The following is a 6,358-nucleotide window of genomic DNA, read 5'->3' on the forward strand; positions in this document are numbered from 1 at the left end:
CTAGTTAAAAGCCATTAACAACAAATAAAACAATATAAACAACAGAAAAATGAGCCCCTAAAATTAAAAAATAGATAAAAAATGATATAATTATTATTTGATTAACACCCAATAACGAACAAGCTTACGGACGGTAAAACATTCAACTATAGATATTATATAACCATTAAAAGGACGGATAATACATACAGTATAACATAATTCCTATACTTATAGTATAGAATTAGGAGATATTAAAATACCATATTGAATTTCTTCATATTTTTTAACAAACAAATGCATATCGAAATGAAATATCTCGAGATCATGGTTATTAAAGGCTTAACAATTTAAAATTTCAATCTGTTATAAAAAATTTCAAGGATGTAATAATAGTATTAACAATGATATGTTTAGATCACATAGGAAATTAAATCCTGCTTTAAATCGCATATTAGATATGAAATAACAAATTCCAGAATTCAAATATAAAAAAAATATTATACGACACGAATGACCAAAAAACTCATGAGTTCATTGTCAGTGTTGTTTATATAGAAATCTTTGGGAATGCTAGGCACTATTTTTTCGAATTGGATTCAACGTTGTCGACAAATTCTTAACATTTCACCATTCAGCTGTAAATTTTGATATATGATGGCGGCCATCTTGAAAAAAGCCGCCAATTTGAATTTTCAAGCTAGTAATGTTTAGAATACCCATCCCTACTACCATGCCAAATTTGATGCTTTTATCATCAAACCCACAATTATTTCACCAATCAGCCGGACTAACAATACATGCTCATGATTAAATGTTGTTAAATAAATTACTTCAGTAGAGTGACTGCAATTACACGATATATATAAAATACCAAAATAATAGTTTTTTTTAATTTAGAAATCAAGGTATTTAATGACAAACATTGTTAAAATTTTGTTTCCCTTCTTAGTCTCTTGGCGTACCCAAATTATCTATCATTCACATTGTCCGTCCAACCGTTTGTCTATTTGTCAATCAGTTTGTTGAACAAGTATTGTCGTAATACTTTGTATAGGAATTACTTTATATTTGGGCAGCAGCTAAACTGATAAATTAATGTACAATAAATGTGGACGCGTATACAATGATACGAATCGATACGATAAAAAGGTTTTTACTCAGGTTAGGGTGAAGGTTACCGCCTGTTAAAAAGTTTAAAACCACCTACGTTTGTATGCACATGTCCTACGTCAGGAGCCAGTTGTTCATCTGTTGTATTTTGTTGCTTTGGTTCATAAGTGTTCCTCGTTGTTCGTTTTTTTTTATATTGATTAGAATGTTGCATTTCCTGGTTGAAGTGTTTTACACTAGTTATTATGGAGCCCAATATATCTCGCTGTTCATTGTAAGCCAATGCCCCGTGTTGACGGAAGTACTATGCCGTATACTTGTTAATTTTTCATCCATTGTGACTTGGATTGAGTGTTTTTCTCACCTATATTTCCAACATCACTGAACAAAATGTTCTATATAATTTGTCCATCAGCTTGTCATTGGTGAGTTTCAAGGTGAGTATGCCTTCAGAACAGCTCAGGCGTACTTTCTGTTCTTTTTCTTCGACACTTTGAATTATTATGATTTATTTATGCTCAGTTTGACAGTGCATGTATTCTTGTGTTTTGTTTGCGTCTTATCTTTTGAAATACATGTACAAATTTTATTCGATTTCTTAAAAAACTTTTCATAAACGATCATTTCTTTCATCGTCATGCTTCAAACGACTATTGAAAGCATTCAGAATAACCTTTATATTTTCAGTGCCCAACTTTTTCCGAAGTGTTAGTTCCGTTAATCTCAAAGAATTGTATAACCCTTTTACAACCACTAGATATATATAATTACACTATTTAAATGGAAAATTATATTTAGTGGTCATTTGTAAGCTGTTTATCAAAAACGAATGTGTCCTTGATACTAGCAGTCCATTCTTAAGTGAGTTGAAACGGAAATAGTTAAAATACAATATATATATATATTGATATTCATGTATATATTTTGTCTTTAAGTTATGCAGACGTTTAATAGATATCCATGTCCGCAATGGCTGATTGTCCTGTGTGGCTTTCTTTGTTGTCTTATTGGAACATCAATTCCTTATATATCAGGGATTATACATTTAGAAATATTAGAAAACTTTGACATAACAGACGTGCAGGCAGCTTGGGCAGGATCAATATTCAACAGTTTGCTATTGCTCAGTGGTAAGTTTAGTGGCTTTAGTTTAAATAAACCACTGGAGGTTAGTACAAGTTGAAAATAATGGGGTAGGTAAACATGAATCATGACCTCTTAGTTAGCAACTATGGGTAATTTAAGGTAGTAGACTGTCCCCGAAAATGTTAGGCAACTCTTTTTATTCAGAGGTCAAATTGAATCATCCCGTCTTCTGGTGAAACATTTGCTATGAACTGTTCAGGGTGTTATAATACACCGCCATCAGAGGTTAGATCCGGGGGTTAGATCAAAACCATTTTCAAATGTCATAAAGCCGAGCAAGTTGCACGCTCTCAGCCTGTAAAAAATATGCCAACTACTCAACGAGGCAAATATTTTCCTTCTCAAATATGAGTACAGATGGACCCATGCATTGCTGTATTCTTCATTTAGTTTGTTTTTTCTTCTCCAATTATTTCTATTTTTGTCCATTATAGTTGATTCCTCACACTATAGCAGCCTATGCCATCATTCTCTTTTCTTTTTTTCTGTTTGTTTGGTTTACTTTTCTCTATTAATAATTTTAGGCTTATTTTCTAATGTTGTCACTGGATTTTCAGCAAACAACAATTCATAAAAAAAATGCCAATGCGGTCCTGAAATGTTTTAATATCTTACAATCACTTTTAGATTGTAGTTTTGTCCTTCTACCTCAAAATTTTCGTAATTTTGAATTATAGTGCCGAGCGTCCGAAGCTTTTTTTTTAATAGACCACTTTCGAGTTCATCCGTCACCGGCAAAAACTCGTCAATTATGCACGCCTTTATGACGTCATTTACCAGATAGAGGGGCTCGCCTGTATCCCTGCACTATTTACGTTCATCAAGCGTCTTGGTGATCGTCTTTGTGCAGGATAAACTAGAAATAATGGTTGCTCTGTAGGTACTTACTGACAATTCCCTAATGACAGCAGTGTTGATTGTCAATTTTGAGAATTCAATTTGCCGAATAATTCGTACAATATAGAATTATAGTTTTCCAACCACTCGCTCAACATTGGAAGGAAGTGACGCGCCCCTAAACGCACAAATGACGGTGATAAAGGCGCGTATAATTGACGAGTTTTTTCCGGTGACGGATGAACTCGAAAGTGGTCTATTAGCTAACCTTCATCGAGAACAAATTTTTACGCATTTTTCTATGCATTTCGGCTTCTTAAATGATGTATACTTATGATTCAAATTGAATATTCAATCAGGACCGAAACAACAAGAGATGTTTTTTGCAATGGTTGACCCACGTAATCTTTTTTTCATGTTTAAAATCCATGTCGTAGATGTTATATTAATCGGCCAAATACATTCCTTATAAATGTTTAATTTGTTCGGCTTCATTTATAACTATTTTGATCCAAGTGTCTCTGATTAGTCTTATAAAGACGAAACGCGCGTCTGGCGTATCAAAATCATAAGCTTGGTACCTTTGATAAATATGTTATCAGTATTGAAAGGATTTATAATTAAATACGTAGTATGTCAGTTCGAATTCAGTTATCTTATTTTTTAAATGTATAAATGGGATATTCTACATGAGGATATTATTATATAATCTTCCGAATTTAAAACATTAAGATATTGTTTAAACCAACCATTCATTGTCTAAATAAAACTACTGGTTGGAGTGATCAGAATTTGGAAGTTCAGAAATTATATGATGAGAATTAACAATATATGGTTTCAGCTTAGATAAAACAAAAATAACACCGGGCTTTCAATCAAACTTACTTTGTTTATCCCTTCTAGCTACCTTTTTATTTTTAATTGCGTTCTATATATACAATTTCTGTTAACATGGTTAATGAGAAATGTGCAATGAATAGTTATGCAGCTTAAGGTAACTGTGTGCAATAAACTCATCATAGATATCAGGACCCACCCAATATTACATCATACACAAGTCAGCAATAAAATTATACAAGGTAAATAATCTCATCATAGATACCAGGATAAATTTTTGTATTAACGCCAGACGCGCGTTTCGTCTACTAAAGACTCATCAGTGACGCTTGAATCCAAAATACAGTTCCCATAAGCAATGAAATAAGGTACGTAGTACTAACACAAAACATTGCCAGATTAGTCTAGTACTTAATTTAATTTCAAAAATATTTTGTTCGCCCAAAATTCCCCAAAACCATATTGAAACTTTAAAGTTGAAACATGAACATTGTCTCATTAACAAGTTGAGTGCTGCCATTTTATATTTAATTCTTAAATTCAATTGTTGGCCCTTTTTCGTTATCAATTTCTTCTACATAAATTTGACCTATGTGTTCATTGCCACTATATTATCTCGTGTTTCAATAGTAAGATGCTCTGAATCAGATAAATGCACTTTGCACATATTGGTTGATAATTCAACAGCTATTTGAGTATGTAGAGTGTTACAAGGAGACGAATGTTAAAAAATCAAAAACTGACAGTGATTTTATTCATACCAATTTATTTTATATATTAATCATTTTTAAATTTTACACTTTATTTTATAATTGTTGCGTTTCGCCTTTTTCAAGTATAGTTTTGTATTGATGTTCCCTATTAATAACCTCATTTTCATTATTGTAATGTCCTTTATTAAGTTTTTGCAGGGTCCCAGAACACTCCTTGGTACCTTCAAATTAATGTATGTAATATTTCCAAGAATTCTACAATGTTTTAAATTACAGTTTAAAATATTTCGGTTTTATTACACTATTATTCATTTTACAATAACCTGGAACTTTTTCTGGTTCGTTGCTGTTCGTAGTCACGCAATCGATGTCCTCACTTGTTTAGTGAAAATATAATCTGTTCTCGAGTATAATTTATCATGAATATTTTAAAGCAACTAAAACACGGAATGCAAGGAACTATATCTTTTTCTATGAATGCGACAAATCTTATAAACAATCATAACACCGTCTGATTTAACTTGTCAATTTTCTTATTTGTCATAAGTCATACACAGCTACTTTTGCATAGGTACTATTTCTGTACTAAAAATATGTAGTAGTACTGGAAATTTACTTTTAATATTTAGTACTATTTCTTTACTTTAAAATTATTGAAATATTTAGTTACTTAATTTAGTATTTTACAGTACTTGATTTGTACTAAATATTTTGATACAGAAATAATACAATATTCCATGTTTGAAAATCATAATTTTAAGAGATTTGAAATAGAAAAACTTTTAAAATGCTGAAAATGTAACAATAGTAACCAAAAATCTGTAGTATCTAAATTTCAAGTACAAATAAAGTACTGTAAAATACAGGTACCTAAATATTACAATAATTTTAAAGTAACAAAATAGTACTGAATATTAAAAGTGAATTTCCAGTTCTACATATTTTTAGTACAGAAATAGTACTGTGTACGGAATAAGCATTTTTCTTTATTTGGAACAGAATGGTATTTCAGGGCCACAATGTAAACAACTGTGTTTCGCCTTCTTTTGTTTTTTATAATACTTTAATCTCCTTGTAATCATATTGTCCGTTATTCTATTTGTACATCCGTTTGTCCAACACGTATGTTTATCACACTTTTCTCATGAAATACTGAATAGATTGATTTTATATAAGAACAGCAGTTAACCCGTGATAAAATTCAACTTTCCAAAATGTGCATGAGTGTATGAGAACTTTTTAAATCTATCAGACAAATAATTTCGTTATCAAATATTTTCAAGATGTTAAATAAGTTTAACATATTTTCAGCACATCTTTCTCAAACACTAGTTAACAAAATTGCTTCATGTTTGATCAGTTGCCTAGCAGTGATGGAAGTGTATCTGTAAAAACCGTTGAGACATGCTTCCCAATCGTTTTCATCTTTACCTTGAATCATACGAGTGGTGTATGCCAGTATGACGACGCAAGTATTCTTGTTTTGTTATCCGATGTTTTGAAGTACACATTATATTCTATTCATGATGTCCTGAAGTGTCATATTCATTTATATTATTATCATGCTATTAACGACTCAAGTTATATTTAAATGAACCATTAGTTGAAATGTATCCCCCTTTTAACAAAAAAGAAAAACTAACAAAAAATGTAACTTGAGAACACACTGAGGAATGTATCCTACCTTCTTCCATGTTTGTTTAAATTTGTAGTTCAACAGTTTCCAATTTATT

Source organism: Mytilus trossulus, chromosome 2, assembly GCF_036588685.1.
Source record: "Mytilus trossulus isolate FHL-02 chromosome 2, PNRI_Mtr1.1.1.hap1, whole genome shotgun sequence".
NCBI lineage: Eukaryota > Metazoa > Mollusca > Bivalvia > Mytilida > Mytilidae > Mytilus > Mytilus trossulus.